The 20,247-nt window shown below is 40.1% G+C and overlaps 1 protein-coding gene and 1 pseudogene across 5 annotated transcripts in view; one reads left to right on the top strand and one right to left on the bottom strand.

The window, feature by feature from the left end:
- SIK3 (SIK family kinase 3) overlaps positions 1 to 20,247 on the top strand; it is a 245,049-nt gene that overhangs the window by 92,879 nt on the left and 131,923 nt on the right. The window lies entirely within an intron of this gene.
- Positions 18,778 to 18,883, bottom strand: LOC118013539 (annotated as a pseudogene).

Genomic DNA, 20,247 nt, shown 5'->3' with positions numbered 1-20,247 from the left:
GAAATGTGCTTTTTTTCCTCTTCTTCTTCCTGAGTGCAGTGTTTTTCCCGCTCAGTAGTGGACTAAGATGCAAGTGTGTTGTGAAGAAGAAGTTACTGCCCAGACGGACCCCAGTGAAAGTAACCGATGTAAATAGATTCTGCTTCCATTTGGGAGAATGATCTAAGATCTAAGATCATGGCTGCTCTCTTTTTTTCTTTGGAGACTGATACTTTATCCCAATCTTTGGCCAGTTAAGGTCAGCCTGCTGCAGAATCGGGAAGTGTTCTATATGTTGCCATAATGTTCAAACCGTAGCCTTTAAAAAGTGGGGAAGGGAGTTGAGGATAGATATAAAGGCAGGTGTGAAAAAGCAAGGTAAGTTCAGCAAAGTGTAAACGGTTTCCTAAGGCAAAAGCACAGTGGCAGTGCGGGGAGTGTCTGGAGGTGAGAAAGGATAGTTCTGGAGACCTGACAACAAAGGGGCTTTGTCTTTTATGCTCAGAAGTTCGGAATTGTTCCTGCAGATAATGGGGAAACTTCTGGTACCTTTTAAGAAGGGAACACGTGGAATCGAGTTTGCTTTTCGGAATTCAGGTGGCAATATGGAGTGTAGCTCGAAGGTGGCAGACTATTTTATTTATTGTTAGGAGAAGCGTTATTAGGAGACTCTTGTATTATTCAAGCAAGAAGGAGTGAGTTAGGGAACTGTTCTAAGGGTGCAAAAAAGTGTGTCCTTTATTCGTTCATTATTTGAGAAATGTTTATTAAGTTCCTGTTACGGGTCAGACATAGAATTAGTTATACATTGGGTTAACAGGGTGAACAAGATACAGTTCCTGCCTTCAGGGAACTTATAGTCTAGTGGGAGATTTGACAAACAACACAGACCTACAATGGTCAAGTCCTATACCAGGGCATGTATGATAGCACGTAGACCTTAACACAGTACTGGGGGCGGGAAAGCCTTTTTAGGAAAGTGTAAGTTGGAGTCTGCTAAGTGAAGTTGTGCAAGATGTAGGGGTGGGGTTTGGGGTGTTGGAAAGACAAGTATTTCAGTTGAGGAAGTAGTATCTGAAGATGGCTGGAGTACGTGAGAGAAAAACCCTGGCTTGTTTAGGGAACTGCAAATCATTTAGTGTGGCGGGATTGTGGAGAGCAAGGAAGTGGGTTGAGAGAAATGAGGCCAGGGAATTAAACAGTTACCTTATAAACCACATAAAAGACTTTGTCTAAAAGCACACGAACTGTTTTAAGCTGGAGAGTGTCATGATCAAATTAGACCTTTAACAAAAATCCTTCTGGCTGCTGTGGGGAGGATTGGGAAGGGAGGAGGAGGAATAGGGCAGGTGATAAAAGAGATGCCAGAGAGGTAGAGGAAGGTTTTTTTGGAAGCAGGAGAAAGAGTTTAAAGAAGGGAGTGGTCAGTTCTGGAAAATGTTGCTGGGAAATCATTCATTAAGATTGAGACTGAGAAGTATCTATTAGTGGGTCAGTTGGTGACCTTAGTGAGAGGAGTTTCAGTAGTGTTGAGTGCGAGGCCAGTTCTAGGGGATTGAGGAGTGTTAGCTAAGTAGGTAGCACTAGTGATTGAAGACTACTTGTCATAGAAACTTGTATATGATGAGATAAAGAGCACTTGGGAGAAAAGGGAAGGAGAATGGGTCAAGCGATCGAAGGTTCTAATGAGGTTGAAGAGTGTTGGCTGATGTGGTTGCTGTTAAGGCAATGAGAGTAATGAGCAATGGAGCTTGGGGGGCGTGGGGATTTACATTATTTTGAATTGCTTGTTAGTTGTTTCTCATAATTTTGCAGGACAGGTGTTACGATTGTTGGAAATTGGAAAAAATCTGTTGAGCTTATTGCAGATATTGTACTTCAGGATTTTAAGACTGGAATAGGTATGGATTATGATGAATCCAGGAGAAGTGATAAAGGTCCTTGGCAGTAAGGTCTCAGTTCCCGGGAAGTTGGCTAGAAGGATGGTTGTACCTAGGATGGAGATGACTGAGCCAGGTGCCAAATTATCCTGCAGACAATGAAAGATGGCCTGGAGATGAGTTACAGCCTTGACACGGAGAGTAGTATGGTTGAGTGACGTGAACCTTCAAGGAGCGGAAGGTTTCCCCTGTCCGTCGGAAGGTGGGAGAACTTTGGGGAGAGAGAACAATGATCCCATATTCTAGTTCCTGTAGATGTGGAAAATTTGCCAAGAGGGTAGACTTTTTTAGCTGAGCTCCTTTGCCGAGGGATCAGTGAGTACTGTTTTATGAATAGGTTCTGTCTGTGATTTTCTGGGGAGAAGATCACTGTCAGTTTTTTTCATATGAATGCATTTGGAAAACTGTTGCTAAGCAACCTGTTGTCATTTTTGAATGTTACTTTAATCTGGTGTCGATGACTAATGATCTCATTGGGCTAGTTCTCTCCCCTCCAGCTATGCTGGCATCAATATGTACACTAATAGCCTTTAAGAAATGCATTCATTACAAACCAGGTAATCACTGTGGAGCTGGCCTCTGCAATGTCTGAATGAGTCGGACAAGTTAGAGAAAATCTTGAGCCCGAAAGCTACTCTGTCTTTTAGGTTTGTTTGGGCAAGGTAACAAGAGATGAATCAGCTGTAATTTAATGGGATCTGATATTACCTTTATAAGATAGATCACTTTAACATGATGCTTTGTCATTGATGTTTTAGTAATCTGACAGCATTAAAGAGAGTTGATAGTCCCTGTTTTATTATTTCTTGGCTCCATGACAGAACTATGCATTAAAATGCCCTTAAGATTTTAAAAGGATGTCTAAGAAAGTAGTTAACTAACACACAAATCCCAAGTGGATTGATCTGATTTATAAATTCCAACAATGTGTAGCTAATTGCAGATAGATTTTATTATTCCAGGTACTGTGTCAGCTCTCCTGTGTATACCTTTTATATTGGAGCACAAGTAATGGAGATGCTATCTTGCCAACATCAGGTTTGAGGAAGGAGTTTCCAAGACAGGAGTATCAGAAGAGTTTTATGCTGTACTTTCCCCTTTTATATAAGCCTGCTAAAATTCAGAGGTTGAGCAAGAGGTTTTTGAGCTCAAAATGAGCTGATAGAAATTTTTAGCAACAATGAAAAAAACATACAATCATCCAATATGCATATCTAATTTTTTTAATGCATATCTAATTTAAGATATACCTTATATGTATATCACCGACAATCAAAGAAATGCCAGTTACGATGTCATTCTGTTTTACTTGCCCAGATGGTGAAGTTTTATTTAAAACAAGGCCATGCTCAGTGCCGCTGTGGGGTGGGGGACTAGGGAGGTCCCACTTTAGGGGTGTATATGAGGAATGTAGCAACGGCTTTAAAAGTATATATTCTTTGACTTAGCACTTTTGGTTTTAGGAGTTTGTCTGATAGAAATGACCACGGGTCAAAACAAGAATGTAGCCATGAGAATATTTACCACAACATTGTTGAGAAGAGCAAATACAAACAAACAAAACCTCCCCCCAAACCGTAAAAGTCCCATCCTGAGAGATCAATTTTAAGTTTTGAAAGACTTTCATAATGTTGTGGAAAGCTATTTGGAGACATTGAAAGATAAACAGTATGTGTTCCTAAGTGGAAAAAACATATTTCATGGGTACGTATGTACAGTAGAGTTTCGTTTTTGTGTTGATAGATCTATTACACAGGAAAAAATTACAGACATCTTCAAGGCATTGAGGCTGACCCGTTGAGTCGGTAATCCAGGTGCACCTGGCAGGGTTGGTGATGGTGGTGGAGCTGGTGGAAAGCATTGAGCCAGGTGGCAAAATTGTACTACTGGTCACCTCAGTGTCGGTGGTTGCATTCTATGAGTGGTAACATTGGAGAATTTTTTTCTCCTTCTTTGATCTGTATTTTCCGAATATTCTACAATAAACACCACTTTGTAGTAAAAATACTTTTATTTTACAAAACAAACACAATAAGATGGCTGGGTGCTCAGCTTTCAGTGAATTGCCCAAAGAGTTTATGTGGTGAACTTAGCAGTGGGGTTAACTGCGTATGATGTGAGGAGGAGGATGAAAATGATGATTGATTTTCCTCATTTTGTACCCCTAACATGGCCAGTTGATGGGATTCTTTGGGGAAGACTTTAAATTAAAGCCAGGTATGGAAAGATGATTTGTATTTAAAGTCAGATTGCTAGCAGGCAGAACATTGAAGCATTTTACTGAGTGGCTTCTTCAGATCAAGAATATTTTTCAGTTAAAGGCCTTCTTTGATCCAGCCCCCTCCTGTGTCTCTCAGGATTATACTCATCCTGATCTCATAAGCACACAAATACGCTGAACTTAAAGCAGATATAAAACAAGTGTTCATCCGGACCGACTAGATAGCAGTTAGTCTTGTCATTTGTTTGCCATTGCTGATCTACCGAGCTTAGAGGAATCACAGATTTTAAAGAATTCTGGGGGACTTGAAGGTCCTAATGTTCTCATTTTAGTACACTAACCTCCTCCTTTTTTAAATCTCGTCTTCCTAATCTCATTTTCTCCTCGTCTTTCTTTTCATCATGTTATATTTTACCCAGTGTGTATTTATGTAAGTATATGTATTTAAGCATTTCCTGAATCAAAGTGAAATATAAATACGTTAATGAATGAGTGCTGTATTTGCCTTTTTAGTAGCGTGTCTTATACCTTAATAAAAATTCAAGCCATTCTAGAATGAGTCTGTGTTTAAGTACAATACTAAACAAAATGCCTTGCATATAGTACAGCGTGCGTAGATGTAGATTTGCATTTAGTGCCTTGCATGTTTGTTGACTGAACGATACACATACGAGATACTCTGCTGTTTAGGGTCTCCTGTTTGCCTGCATCTCATTTGCCTTTCTGCAGACTGCCTGCCCCGTTAGATCCAGATGAGCTGGCTGAGTATGCGAGCAGTCTTTTGCTCAGCACCTCCCTGCTCATGTGCGTGGATTTATGCCTAATCAACAACCTAGTTGCTAAGGAGTCAAGTGCAGGGCAAAACAAAGGAAGACTGGCAGTGAAAGTATCTCAAGAGAGGTAATCTAATAATAACGGCCAGTGGTTCCTCTGAATCTTGTTTCCTCAAGTTGTTAACTTCAGAGAGATGTAAAATTGCTTACATTAGGATAGATTTGGGAGTTCTTTTTTGATAATGGAATCAAGTGAAAAGGTCCTCTATGATACTGTTGTGGATGAATGTGATACTGGTCAGGAAACATGAGCCTGCCAATTTTAAGTCTGCATGCTTCCATTAACAACTTAACAATAGTGAGACGGCTCCCTGTTGTCTCTTGTTTCTGTATCAAGGATAGAGAAGTGCCCTATTTTTCATCCTGTTGGATCTGCCCTTTCTCATGTCACTGGATTTGGGCAAGTTTATATGTTGGTATTTTTCTGGTCATAAAATTACAGCTACATTTAAGAGAGTATTTTCTTATTTCCACCCTCCTGACATAGTCAAGCTATAATATAGAAATGAAAGATTTATTATTCATTGCATTTATGGAATAAAATTTTGTTCCTTGTGTTTAGTTGTGAAAACAAGTGAATGAAAGACTTACGAAGGTGCACTGCATTTTGCTGGATACTGTGGATGATGTTTAGGGAAGACAGCCCCGTGCCCTGAAGGAGATTCTTACTTTGTCGAGTTTGAGCTAGCAGACACAATTAGAGAACAGGGTAAGGTTATCCTTTGGAGCGAGGTTCTTGAGAGGATTAGGAGCGATCCCTGGGGATCAAAATATTGGCATCCACTCAAAGAATCTGAATTGTTTTCTGGAAGGGTAGATAGCATTTGCACAGGTAGAAAGTAGGAGTAGGAAGTTTCTGGAAAGTGAGCCTTTTAAAAAGACGGTAGTTGCTACAGACAGAGACAGAAACAAAAGAGGTAAGTTTTGTGTGAAGGTGAGTGATGAGCAGTAACAGGACTATGAGTGATTGTTTGGGGGCAGTCATTGGGGAGATTGTGTGGGGACAAGGTTTAGAGGACCTTGAAAGCCAGACCCATAAGTGTGAGTTTGGTATGAGCAAACACAGGTTCCTGATGGGCGATGAAAGGAGTATTTTAGGAAGTTGAGGCTGACAGCGATAAGTGGGGGGACAGTTGCAGTGTATGTTACAGTGGTCAAGATGAGGTTAATTTGGCCATCCCAAAGGGATTTGATGATCATTTACTGAATCGCGACCAAGCACTGTTTGTCCTTAGTACTTCAATCATGATTTCATTTAAACCTCATAACCACCCTGTGAGTTAGATATTATTACTATCTTCACCTTAACAGATGAGGAAGCTACAGCGCACAGCAAGGGCCCACAGCCAATGAGGAGTAGAGCAATCTGTCTGGCTTTGGAAACCAGGGTCTTAGCCCCCCTATGTTACGTTTTCCAGAGAAAATAAAACTAACATTCTTTTCTTCTGTGTGATTTTTTTTTTTTTTTTTTTCTGTAATAATTCCCCATCTCCTTACCTACAACATTGGTTAAGTGGCCTTAGAACAAAGGGTCGGCTTGGGGATTTCAAGTAGTTTTGCTCATTTTGAACTCTTCAAAACCAGTGACTACTGGTTACTTGTAAACGATACTTTGTAATTTCACTTTTTCCCTCTAAACTGAGACAAATCAAAACAGCTTTAGACTGGATTTTGAAGCTGGAGGAAGGGAGGCTAACTAATTTCATAAGTGTTTCTGGTTTGCTGAGTTTCTTTACCTAGGTCCTATTATAAACAGTAATGGTTTTTGTATTTATATCTGTTTAAATATACCATGTACACTTATTTAACTGCTAAGCTGACAGAAGCTCTCTTAAACGCACAAAATTTGGGTTTCAGCAGTCACGAGATTTATTGGAGATTTCTAATTTGTTCGCGGTCAGTCTGATACATGTGTGCTGCGTAATTTAGAAAAGGCAGTTGCTTGGCAGTTGGTGTGCTCTGGGTTCCCTTTGTCATTTGTGACAATTGGTCCCTTTGCTGCGCGTGTCTTTTAGGACAAGGGATTGAGCTCCTACAAAAAGCATTTCAGAGGTTTTCCAACTAATGATTTTTTCCTCTTATTCTTTACTGTTTGGTTTCTTTGGCAACCTGGCCTCTCCTAGCACCCTGCAGCCCCTCTTCCTCTCCACTACCCCACCCATTACTTGAGGGTTTTTTCCCTTGCTGCTTTAGGACTACACTAGAAGAATATGCACATTTGCTTAAATCTCTGTTCTTGTATGCTTCTGAGAATAATTAGAAAGGAAATCACTTTTAGAAGCTAAGTAACCTGTATTTTTGGGTTTCAGGGTTCCAGCCATAAAAGGCTGAGTTTATTCTGTTGTCTGCAGTTTCCTTCCTTCCTTCCTTCCTTCCTCCCTCCCTCCCTCCCTCCTTCCCTCCCTCTCTCCCTCCCTCCCTCCTTTTGTTAAACAGTAATAAAAAACATGTTTTCCAGTTAGACCAAACATTTTACAATCAAAATATTTTAGGATATAAGGCGTAGAGGGAAAAACAGTCTGAAAATGACATACACAGTTTGGTTATATAAGGTTACACTGTGATTTGTCTATTTAAAAATCAATTATGTCTATGAAAAGCACTTCTATTACTTTGGGGGTGGCAGAGGAAGTAAAGATCTAAAAATCTGTCCATTGTTCGTTCACATTTGGTCCTTAAGTGATACATTTTGAATCCCAATTCCTTGACCCTGTTCATAGTCATTTCACTATCCTGGGCAGAGGTGGCCATTTCTATTACCTAAAGCACAGTGAAGAGCCCTACTTCTTTAAATACAAATGAAACCATTTGTACCGTTAGTATACATTGGATGCCACATGGTTGATCCTAACTGTAGTCCTAGTAAACCATGTCATTTGCTTTTACATTTGGCAATATTCACTTTGGCCTCAGTGTATTTTCGTTTTTTAAAATATGCTGTAGAGTATATAGAGTATAGGTAGGGAGTGGCTAAGAAAGGGGGAGAGGAAGGAACTGAAAGAGAAAGGGTTACCGCACAAATGCCTTTTCCTACTGGGGCACAAGTATATGAGGTTTCTGTATGTGTGTCCAAATGTTTGAGAGGAGAAGATGGCTCTCTTTGTTGGGATCTGTAGTAAATTTGATGTGATGTGCATATGAGTGTAAGGTGTATGTCCACAGACGTGTGTGCTGCAGGTTAGGAATGAATGAAAAGCCTGCTGTAGAAGCAAGGAGAAGGAATTAATTTTGCCTGGAGAAGTCAGGGAAGGCTGCCTTGAAAAACTGACCACAGACCTGGCCCTAGGAGAGTGAGGGAGAATTACTAGTTGCATACAGCCTTAGCACCAAAGGTTTGTGTGTGTGTGTGTGTGTGTGTGTGTTGGGGGGGGTGGGGGGACTGTGGCTGGGAATATTGGAAGATCTAGTTGAAAGGTAGGGTTGGAGGCAGATGGTGAAATCCTGTTTGTCTTGATCGTTTAAGCAAGGGACAACCACCAAGAGATACTTTAGGTTTGGTCTTTGAGATCAGATTTGTGTTTTGAGAGAATCTCTAAATATAAAATTATATGCAGCGTGTAACTATAGAACTATATGATAAATAATGAATTTGTAACTTAATTATTAGGGTAATTGAATAATACCTGGTTTCCTCTTCCCTTAATCTTTAAAAAAGCATTCTGTATAATGAGGCAGTTTTATATAGTGGTTAAGAGGTGGTATCTGATATTGAACTCCTAGTCTCCCACTTATCTTTTTAACTTTGGATAAGCCTTAAGCTTGGTTTACTTCATATGTAAAACAGGCATAATGATGCCAACCCCAAAGAAATGTTTAAGATTGGATTGAATGAGATCATATATATAAAGCCCAGCATTTCACACAGAAAACTTATCTAATAAATAGTAGCAATTATTATTTTATGATACTGCGTTCATTATGGAAGAAAAAATTTAGAATGTGAGGGATTAATGTTTTTTTTTGGAGGGGGGAGACCTTTGGTAAGTAGATAATTAGGAAGTAGACTCATAATGGCTTTATCCAAACAATGCTTTTAGGTGCCAGGGAAAGTCAGGGTAGAAGAAGGAGGTTTGGCCAGAGAAGAGAAAATGCTGTCACTTCAGTTATGGATGGGCTGACTTGAGGGTGACAGAGTACATGAGGGAGATGTCCAGGAAGTGATGGTTGGAAATACAAAGCCTGGACATACAGATGTGCAGGTTGGAGATACCAGGGTCAGCAGCAGCCTAAGCAGAGAGAGCGCCTTAAGGAAAACTCATGTGTAAGACTTGGGAGCCTGTCAAAGAGATTGTCCCTACTTGATTCTAGGGATATAGGTCACTGGTCTTTTGTCTTACCTTCTTAAAAAAACTAGGGACTTAGAGAAATCAACTATTTCTTTTTCTTAATGTACTTTTTAATGTATTGCCAATAAAATAATGTAGACTGTTAGACTAAGGCACTAGACTGTGTATTCTGAAGGCCCAGGAGTTTACATTTGTTGCTTTACTCATTAATGTGTATAGGATATACCCAACTTTGGTTAGCCTTCTGACTGTTGGGCCTCATTCACAGCATTTTCTCCACTTCTGTCTCAAAGTGGGAGAAAAGTTCATTCTTTGAACTGGGGAAGCTCTCCGATGTTGGCAGGTTTCCTCCCTCTCATGTCTAGACACTTGGCCTCTATAGTAGTTTTTTATTCAGGAAAGTTCTCACCTCTGCATCGTCGATACGGTGTAGATTTGCTGGTACTTGGCTAGTCAGGATCACTGCAGTGATTGGTACTGGTAAGTGCCATGTTGTCTTGCTGCCAAGAATCTTGCATAGTTAATGTGTTCAGTCATAGCCTTTTCTTTATGTGACTGCACCATTAAAATACAGATTGTCTTACTGCCTTCTCACAGAATGTCAACTGTTTCCAATTAATTTTTTTTCTGAGCGAGAAGGAAAAAAGAATCTTTTGCCATTGTCTTCAAACTGAAATTTCAATTTCAGCAGCATTTGATCTGATGTAGTAAAATATTAAGAGACTCAGAAATTACCCTATTAGAAGTTTGAAATGCTGCTTCCCAGTTTATATAGTAGGATTGAAACCTTAAGCCCTGTGTTTTTAGTTACCTTTTGGGTTAAATTGTCAGAAACTATCTTGCTTGCGTTAGAGATTTACAGTTGTTAATTGTCCCTCCTTACCCTACTTCATGTACCAAAATCTAGAGATGGGATTGTAATTGGAAGCCCACAGGTAACACTTCCACAGGGCCAAGTTTAATTTTTCATTTTAATTTACTCAATCCCTTCTTTACCTCTGGGATACTATATAAACCATGAGAGACGATGGACTCTGAAAAACAAACTGAGGGTTCTAGGAGGATCGGGGGTGGGAGGATGGGTTAGCCTGGTGATGGGTATTAAAGAGGGCACGTTCTGCATGGGTGTTATGCACAAACAATGAATCATGGGACACTGCATCAAAAACTAATGATGTAATGTATGGTGATTAACATAACAATAAAAAATTAAAAAAAAGAGAAAATAACTTGGATTGCCTTTAGTTTTAATTTATAACTTTTATTAGGATTTTATGATGGTGTATCTTTTTGGTTCTGGAAGTCTCAAGGGGTTAACCTTGTTCTTCTTGATCTTTAGGGACTTAGGATAGTTTGTATTGGTGTAGAACCAGCAATATCCTGCTTGTTTTCAGGAAGCCTAGTGGAAGAATACTGAGTTGCAAGTTTGTGCAGACCTCAAATAAGTGTATGGTGAGCTATAAAGTTACAGTGTTAAATTAGCTTCTGGCCTGCCTACTTTGTTTCCAAAGTTCACTTTGCATTTTAAAAGCCCTTACTGATTTTAAAAGCAAATCTAGAGAATGGCATGGAAATACAGATCATCATTTGAGGGACATTTGAACTTGCAAAAATAGTGAATGTAGAAGGCAAGGTGCTCTTGGCTGGGCATTATAGACTAGAAACTGGCATTTAAAGTTTAAACTGTTTGGGTAAGATGACACATTTTCCTGGTTTATACATCTTAATTTTTCCTCCGTGTCCCCTTACCACCATTGCTCCCAGCATAGAAGAATGTTACTGTAGTCTTATTTGGAAGAGAGACCAGAGCCTGACTTATTTAGGGGCAAGGAAGGAGAACTGAGGTCTTTTCACTATTAGGTATTTCTGGCTATGGATGTGGCATAGGTCTTAGGTCCTTCACTGACGTTTTCTCATTTTCTCCATGAAATGCTGACACTTTTGGGGTTTTTTTGGAATATTTTTTCCAAGGCTTCTGATAGTTTGCGGCTATTGTGAATGTGTTCTTTGGAAAATTATTATCATCACATCTTCTTATAAATTAACTTTGCTATATTAGAAAATAAATTTTCACATGCTGGGATCTCATAATTTATTTTGTACTTAGGTTTTATTTATCCTCTCAATACTTCAGTTTGATCATCTGTCCGTCAAAGGGGTTGGGTTAGAGATTTCCAAGGGTCTTTCTGGTGTCAACATTACGTGCATCTGTGATGAGGTAACAGCCTTTACATACTTTAGGAGGTGAGTGGGAGTTGTACCAGCCAAATACAGATAAGTTCTGTGAATACAGCCAAACTTAGCTTGGTTCGTATATGTTTGCATGTGTTTAACACTCTTCGTATAATGGTTCTTTAACATATTGAGGTAAAAAGTGAATACTTAACATTTTAAAAATAACCCTCAAAAGTACAGTTTCTTATTCTGGCTGAAATGGTTTACTATTATCTTCTCACCCTGCATTTTAGTTTGTTGCTGTGTTAGTTGTACTGCATATTTTTTTTTTCCTAAAAATAGATGGTCTTTAAACCATAGTTTTTATAAATATTTGCATCTCAAGTCAGATTTTTCCTGTACCTGAGTTTCATTAGAACAGGTTATGTTAAGAGAGCTTTATCCTCCACGTTTGTTCTCTTCCGTACCTCTGTCCCAAGGATCCCAAGTGCAGATGTCAGAAGATTGCCTTGGGAGTGTGAGTGGTATTCTTGAATTATTTTAATATTTATTTCTGCTGGGTGGAGGGAAGCAGATGCTGTGCTTGTCATCTCTGAGCTGAGAATATTCAGTTCTAACCCCAAATGTAGCTCAATAACCGGCCATCTTTTATATCTTTTAGAAAGACATGGGCTGGCTATATAAGTTTCTTTCTAGATGTTTGCCAGGAATTTGTTTGAACAAACTGAAATGGCTAAATAAATTTTAACCCTGATTTGAATAGGGTTGCCAAAAATGGATTCAGGGTGAAGGTTGGTGGAGGTCGTATTGGGGTGGTACTGAGCTGGTACCAGTAGGTGTGCCTGTGTGTCTGTATGTGTGTCTGTCTGTCTGTATATGTATTTAATTCGTGGTAAAATTAGCATGTAACATAAAACTTATCATCTTCACCATTTTTAAATGTACAGTTAAGTACATTCACATTGTTGTGCATCCAATCTCCAGGACTCTTTTCATCTTGCAAAACTGAAACTCTGTATCCATTAAATTAAACTAAATTTAAGTAATTAATTTAAAAGTAATTTTTCTTTTTGTGCACCTTTTTTTTTTTAAGTAAGCTCTATGCCCATTGTGGGACTTGAGCTCATGAACCTGAGATCAAGAGTCTCATGCTCTACCAACTAAGCCAGTCAGGTGCAAAAATTCCCTAATTCCCCCTTCCCCCTGCCCCTGGCAACCACCATACTACTTTCTGTTTCAGTGAGTTTGAACCAGTAGCTATTTTTTTGAGAACTTGCCCTCCTCTATGCCAGCCGAATGGATTTTGAGGGTGAAGAGTGGAGTGATCCAATAAAACCATTAGCCACTCTCCATAATCACGTGACTGTTGGCAGTGGCCAGCCCTGAAATTCGAGCATCTGTAAGTCTTCTGTAATTTGGAGTTTGGAAACTGCTGTTCCTTTTGTTTGAGTAGGAGGAGGAGGAGGAGGAGAGTTGGTGACTGACCCTCTTAGGCACTTGTTACTTGCCTGAGGTTGGAGGAGAGACCTGCCTTTTCTGGGATGAAAAAGAGAAGGCGGGTTTGGGAGCGCGCAGAGAAACATACAAGAAATCGAAGGAGTTTTTCGTGTCTGTTTTCCCTGTCAAGTAAGAAGACTCCGTCATCTGTGGCAAGTTAGGGGTCTGCAGTTGGCGAGAAGGCTTTCAGGAAGTGACAGAAGGTGGGATTCCTAGGCGGTGGGGTAGAGACCTGGGCAGGGAAAAGTAAAGTGCTAGTAATAGTCTAACAGCAGCCAGTCCCTCCTAGTTTCCTGTGCTGCACCAGCTCTTGTTCTGGGTGATGTATGTTTTAACCTTTGGAGCAGCTTTGTTCTAGAGATAGGAAGTGGTGAGAGTGAGGACCCCAGTGGTATCCGCTTGCCCTGAGCCCAGGCTCTTTCCTCTCCCTGAACTGCTAATGACATTGGGAGTGTCTGCATGGCATTGAGAGCCAGAAGTTTAGGGTGGAACTTCAAAAATTGTTCTTCAGACAAAGGGGGAAGGGTGGACTGAAAAAAATGTACATATCCCAAATGCAACAAACATATTGATGCTTTTTTCCCACCAGAATGATTGATGCCCTTGATGGGCTGCTCCACTAACTGGAGTGAGCTACCATAGCCCTTTTCTTTTTTAAATTTTTTAAATTTTTTATTTTTTTTAAAAGATTTTATTTATTTATTTGAGAGAGAGAGAATGAGAGACAGAGAGTATGAGAGGGAGGAGGGTCAGAGGGAGAAGCAGACTCCCCGCCGAGCAGGGAGCCCGATGCGGGACCCGATCCTGGGACTCCAGAATCATGACCTGAGCCGAAGGCAGTCGCTTAACCAACTGAGCCACCCAGGCACCCTAGCCCTTTTCATTTTGTGGAGGAGAACTTGAATTTCTGTCGAAACCCAGATCCAGTTATGTGACCTGACAGTTAGAAGGCTCTGAACTGATAAACTCATTTTCTCTTTAAAGCCTATATTTCTGAAATACTGGGTTGATATTAATGCTAGTAAGTGCTTTAATTTCTTTGCAGCGGGAAGTGAAGGCCTTTTCACTTGTAGTTATTCTACTTATTGAACAGATATTAGTTGTACTCCTATTTTATATTAAGGGTCTGTGTTACGAAGTATAAAAGTTTTTTTTTTTTTAAACAGTAGCATCTCTTCATGCATGTTCATTATTGCTCTAAATAAATGTGAAATTTATAAAAAGTAAACCCCATTTTTCTTAGAATCATAAATGCAAGCTTAAGTTTCTTGTTTGCTTTTATTTGACGTATCTGCAGGTACTTCCAGACATCTAGGAGAACAAACGGAGGCCAGAAGAGTTTGATGTAAAGTAAACAAAATGGATGGAGTTATAACTGAGCCTCTGTACGTGTTTTAACGTCCAGATGGATAAGCAAGCTCTTATCCATTTACAGGGGTAAACTCATCTAGTAAGATCAATTAATTAATTTCTAGGCTCTCATTAACTAATTATATTTTTTTACTGTGTTATGGATTAGATTTGCATTGCCTAAAACTGCAGAAGGTAACTTTGCCCCCCAAATCTGCATATGTCAGATTACCTACAATTCAGACTGACATTTACCTCTTCTAGGTTTAGCCCTTTTCAACTTAGGAATATCTCCTAGGCTTGATATATCCTGTGTACGATCTACCTTGTTATGAAGGCTAGCTCTTTGGTTTTAATGTTAGGAGAAAAACTAGCAATAAGGCATGAGATGAAATACAGTGTTGATGACTTCTGTCACCTTGGTGAACACGCACTGCTGTACGGTGTTGGTTTGTTGCAGACTCTTTTCATAAGTAGAAAACTCTTCCAAAAGACATTTTTAAAGTTTTGCTGTGAAGAAAGATTGTTAGTGAATGAAAAGAACCTTTTGTAGACCCCTCTTTGGGAGTCTGGTAACTGGTACTTTTGGATTCTTTACACAGAGATCCCAGGCTGAGAGAATATCTCAGGATAGAGCTATCTTAGTTTTGAATCCAAAGCTATTAAACTCTTCAATTATGAGAAGAAACCACACATTGCATAATGGCCTTGGTATTTTGTCGGTATGGTGAGGATGATCTCAGAAGACTTGTAAGCCTGTGTTGGGATGTGTGTGACACGTGCCTTTTTTCCTGATTTTTAAACTTCAACAGTCTTCAACACATTTTTGAAACTGTGGATATCCTAAGTTAGCAAATCCAAATCAGTGCACAAAGCAACCATTTTTGCCACTGCCAAATGCATACTTTGCTGAGTTTTGTAATCTGGGCTCCAGAGTTTATACAGAGCAAATTCTAACATCTGCCAAGTTCTGTTATGACCCAGAGGGGAGTAGAGCAAAGTGGGATGAAGAATCTGGAAATGCATACTGCCAATAGGGTAAATCGCATTTTGGAATTTGCTCCCATGTGGATTTTCTCCTCATGGACCACTTCGATGTTTAGCAGGCCGAGCCGGAAAGGTCATATTGCATGAAGAACAATAAATGGTCTGTTCAGTGGCTTGCTGTTAAGTCTCCCTGCCAATGCCGACTAATGGTTGTGATAGCCATTTCTCCCCCCGGGATATGAGAGTTTGGCTGTCGCGTTTGGGCAATATGATAGTTTGTTGCCATTGCTTTCAGCGTGGTGGAGAGATCGAACATGTAAAGGCTCTTATCCCAGTGGCTTAGAGTTCTTTTTTGTTTTTGTTTTTTAAGCCTTGACAGTAATTTAAAAAATGCAGTAATGGTATCTGTTTCACAAAATGCATATGAATATTAAATCTACTTGATTCGTTTTCATTTTGCCAAAGAGAACTTGAATTTATCTCTTCTTTAAAAAAAAATATGTATGTATTTATTGAATGGGAGAGGTTGTGGGGAGGGGCAGAGGGGGAGAGACTCTGAAGCAGGCTCCACACCGAGCATGGACCCTGACGTGGGGCTCGATCTCACGACCTGAGCTGAAATCAAGAGTCAGGCGCTTAACCGATGGAGCCGCCCAGGCACCCCTGAATTTATTTATTCTTACAAGACATTGGCCTCATCTTTTTTTTTTTTTAAACCTTAAGACATTGGCACTAGAAATAATTTGTTGGGTTTTTTTGCTTTTCCTTAAATCAGCAAAACTTCCTTTATCTTGGGTTGTGGGTGCAGTTCTAAACCATGTTAAAAATATGTACAGGGGCACAGACCCCAGTAGGATTTAAAAGAGATGAAGAATCTGGGGCAGAAGTTAGTATGTCTGGTAAATTTAAGTTACCTCAAATTTGCTTTATAGGAAGTGTATTAATATTTTCCAAAGCGCTTCCATCCAAGTGACGTATTTTACATAGCTGCCTTTGAAAAATATAGTTGTAGGGCGCCTGGGTGGCTCAGTTGGTTAAGCGACTGCCTTCGGCCCAGGTCATGATCCTGGAGTCCCGGGATTGAGTCCCGCATCGGGCTCCCTGCTCGGCAGGGAGTCTGCTTCTCCCTCTGACCCTCCTCCCTCTCATGCTCTCTGTCTCTCATTCTCTCTCTCGCAAATAAATAAAATCTTAAAAAAAAAAAAATTAAAAAAAAAAAAAGAAAAAAAAATATATAGTTGTATTCCTGAAATGATTTATCAATTTTTAATAAGTAAAATAGCTTAAAATGAATGATGAGTAATTTCTTTTGCAGTTATATGATAGATTAGATGTGTAGAGAAGCCCTTTCTGGTCAGAAAACAATTTTTAAATGAAGCTGGGGAGAGGAAAAAATATGTGAACATGTATAAAATATATGTAAAATGCTGGAGCTTGTGTTAGAGAAACAGTTGAAGGCCTTGAAAGGCCTAGAAAGCATGCTTTCTTAAGGTGGAGTAAGCACTGGAGAGGGTTTCTTTTTTTTTTTTTTTTTTTTTAAGATTGTATTTATTTGACAGAGAGACAGCCAGAGAGGGAACACAAGCAGGGGGAGCAGGAGAGGGAGAAGCAGGCTTCCCGCAGAGCAGGGAGCCCAATGCGGGGCTCGATCCCAGGACCCTGGGCTCATGACCTGAGCCGAAGGCAGACGCTTAATGACTGAGCCACCCAGGCGCCTCTGAAGAGGGTTTCTTATAGGATTAGAGTGGCAGGGGGGAGAAGAGAAGAAGAATAGTGTCCAAACAGACTAGTGGGAAGTCATATTGGAGACTGCCTCACAGAAAACTTGAGACCCCAAAAAGGTAACTTCCTCAGTGGATAAAAGGTGCTGTGCATGCAGAGACTTGCATTTTTAATGTCTTGGATCTGGATGGGAAGGGGGAAAGAGTCTGCCATGAAACTGCCTAAATAGAAGTCCATACTCACATGGATTTGCTATTACTACTCATGAGTCCTGAAAATCTCATAAGATGATAACTTAGTTGAAAGCGCTTCTGGTTGATTGTGATTCCCAAGTGTCTGGGAGAATAAAATTCAGATCTAACACATGAGCATCTAAATATTTAAAACAATTAAAAACAAACACAAAGGAACTCATTGATGATAACACGATAATGGTAGGGGACCGTAACACCCCACTTACATCAATGGGACAGATCATCTAAACAGAAAATCAACAAGGAAACAATGGCTCTGAATGACACACTGGACCAGATGAACTTAACAGATATGTTCAGAACATTCCATCCTAAAACAGCAGAATACACATTCTTTTCAAGTGCACATGGAACATTCTCCAGAACAGATGACGTATTAGGTCACAAAACAGGCCTCCACAAATACAAAAAGATTGAGATCACACCATGCACCTTTTCTGAGCACAACACTATGAAACTAGAAGTCAACCACAAGAAGAAATTTGGAAAGACCACAAACACATGGAGGCTAAACAGCAGGCTGCTAAACAATGAATGGGTCAACCAGGAAATCAAAGAAGAAATAAAAAAAAAAACCATGCAAACAAATGAAAATGAAAACACAACCGTCTAAACCTTTGGGATGCAGCAAAAGTGGTCCTAAGAGGGAAGTACATAGCCAGACAGGCCTACCTCATGAAGCAAGAAAAATCTCAAATAAACAACCTAACCTAACACCTGCAGGAGCTAGGAAAAGAACAACCATCAGTGCCTAAAGCCAGCAGAAGGAAGGAGATAATAAAGATTAGAGCAGAAATAAATTATCTAGAAACTTAAAAAACAATAGAACAGATCTTTGTAGAAACATATTTTATAGACTGATCTCAAAGAATCTTTATAGGTAAAGTGGCAAGAAATGTGAGCTTGCACAAGAAAACAAGCAACTATGAGTGAGATTATATTTTCCAAAGGGAGCAGTAACAATATTTCCTGACTGATGTCATGTGCTCTTCTAGAACCTTGCTATTCTACCGTCAAGAAATAGTCTGTCCCGGGCGCCTGGGTGGCTCAGTTGGTTAAGCGACTGCCTTCGGCTCAGGTCATGATCCTGGAGTCCCAGGATCGAGTCCCTCATCGGGCTCCCTGCTCAGCGGGGAGTCTGCTTCTCCCTCTGACCCTCCCCCCTCTCATGCTCTCTCTCTCATTCTCTCTCAAATAAATAAATAAAAAATCTTAAAAAAAAAAAAGAAATAGTCTGTCCCATTGCATTAAACCTGGGCAGGGCTTTGTGACTGCTTTGACCCAAAGAATCTGACAGGACTGATACTATGTGATTTCTGAGGCTAAGCCGGAAAAATGCCACACATTTGTTCCTTATTCTCTTGGGATGTTCATTCCTGGAACCCATTCCCATGCTGTGAAGAAGCCCGTGCAGTCCATGGAGAGACCCATGTGATGAGGAACGGAGGCCTCAGGCCCACGGCCCCAGCTTAGCTCCCCTCAGACAGCCAGCGTTGACTTGCCAGCCTTGTATGTCAGCCGTCTTGGAAGTGGATCCTCCAGCCTCCTGTCTCCCATCCAAGTACTAACCAGGCCCGACCCTGCTTAGCTTCCGAGATCAGACGAGATCGGGTGCGTTCAGGGTGGTATGGCCGTAGACCCTCCAGCCTCCTGTCAAGCTGCTTTAGGTGATGCCACATGGAGCAGAGCAGAAATCTGTCCTTTCTGAGGCCTGGACAAATCGCAAATCTGTGAGCAAAAGAAATGATTATTGTTTTAATTCACTGAGTTCTTGGATGATTAGTAGCACAGTAATAGGTAAAACTAGAACATTAGCAGTAACTATCAGTCTCATAGATTATTACTTTTATTTGAAGAAATAAAAGAGGGAATTAAAAATATATGATGAAGAGACTCAAGATTGATGAGAAAGATGTGCAAGAAGAACTCAGTCTCCATAGAATGTCTAAAAATAAAAGACATACATGAAAAAACAGTGGAAAGATGATGCAGCCTGGATAGAGTTGAAGAGTGAACTGGGAGATAGATCTGGAGATTTCTAGAGTTGCGTGCAGAGAGGAGGTGGGGCACATGCAGTTTAGCAACAGAAGGATGAGAAGATACCATGTAGTCTGATTTAGTAGCTCTCAGACTTTGTGATCTTAGGACCCTGTGCACTTGTAAAAATTATTGAGAACCCTAACTTGCTGTTGTGTATGTAAGTTACACTTATAATTTGGTCACATTTCTGTAAATATGTTATAGTTCAATAAAAAATTTACTTAAAAAAAGAAGACATCATAAAGAGTAGAAAAATAAGCCACAACTTGAGAGAAGATAGACTGATAAAGTTTGTTATTCAGAATATAAAAGAACTCCTTAAATTAAAAAGAAAAAAAAGATAGGAACAACAACAAACAAGGAAATAGGAAAGTCACGAATAAGTTTATTTCACTGGAGCAGGAACAAATGGTCTATGAATATATGAGAAGAGCCTCAGTTTTTTTTAGTAATCAAGGAAATGCAGACTAAAACAGCGAGGGACTATGTGCCTCCCCATTCTCCATCAGACTGGGAAAAATTAAAAAATAGCAGTTGTTGGAGGTGATAGAGAGCAGTGGGAACACTTGCACTGTTGGATACAACCATTTTGGAAAAACAATTTGGCTTTACTTAGTGATTCCTAAGTATACACTCAAATGAAACTCTTATACCCATTGCCCAGGAGACACGTGTAAGAATATTTAAAGTAGGGGTGCCTGGGTGGCTCAGTCATTAAGCGTCTGCCTTCGGCTCAGGTCAGGATCCGAGGGTCCTGGGATCGAGCCCCACATCGGGCTCCCTGCTCAGCGGGAAGCCTGCTTCTCCCTCTCCCACTCCCCCTGCTTGTGTTCCCTCTCTCGCTGTGTCTCTCTCTGTCAAATAAATAAATAAAATCTTTAAAAAAAAAAAAGAATATTTAAAGTACTGTTCATAATAGCTACAAATGCAAACAACTCAACTGTCTAGCAACTGTAAAGCAAT

Source organism: Mirounga leonina, unplaced genomic scaffold (assembly GCF_011800145.1).
Source record: "Mirounga leonina isolate KUSES-001 unplaced genomic scaffold, KU_Mleo_1.0 Mir_153, whole genome shotgun sequence".
Taxonomy (NCBI): Eukaryota; Metazoa; Chordata; class Mammalia; order Carnivora; family Phocidae; genus Mirounga; species Mirounga leonina.
This window is presented reverse-complemented; position numbering and strand designations above follow the sequence as displayed.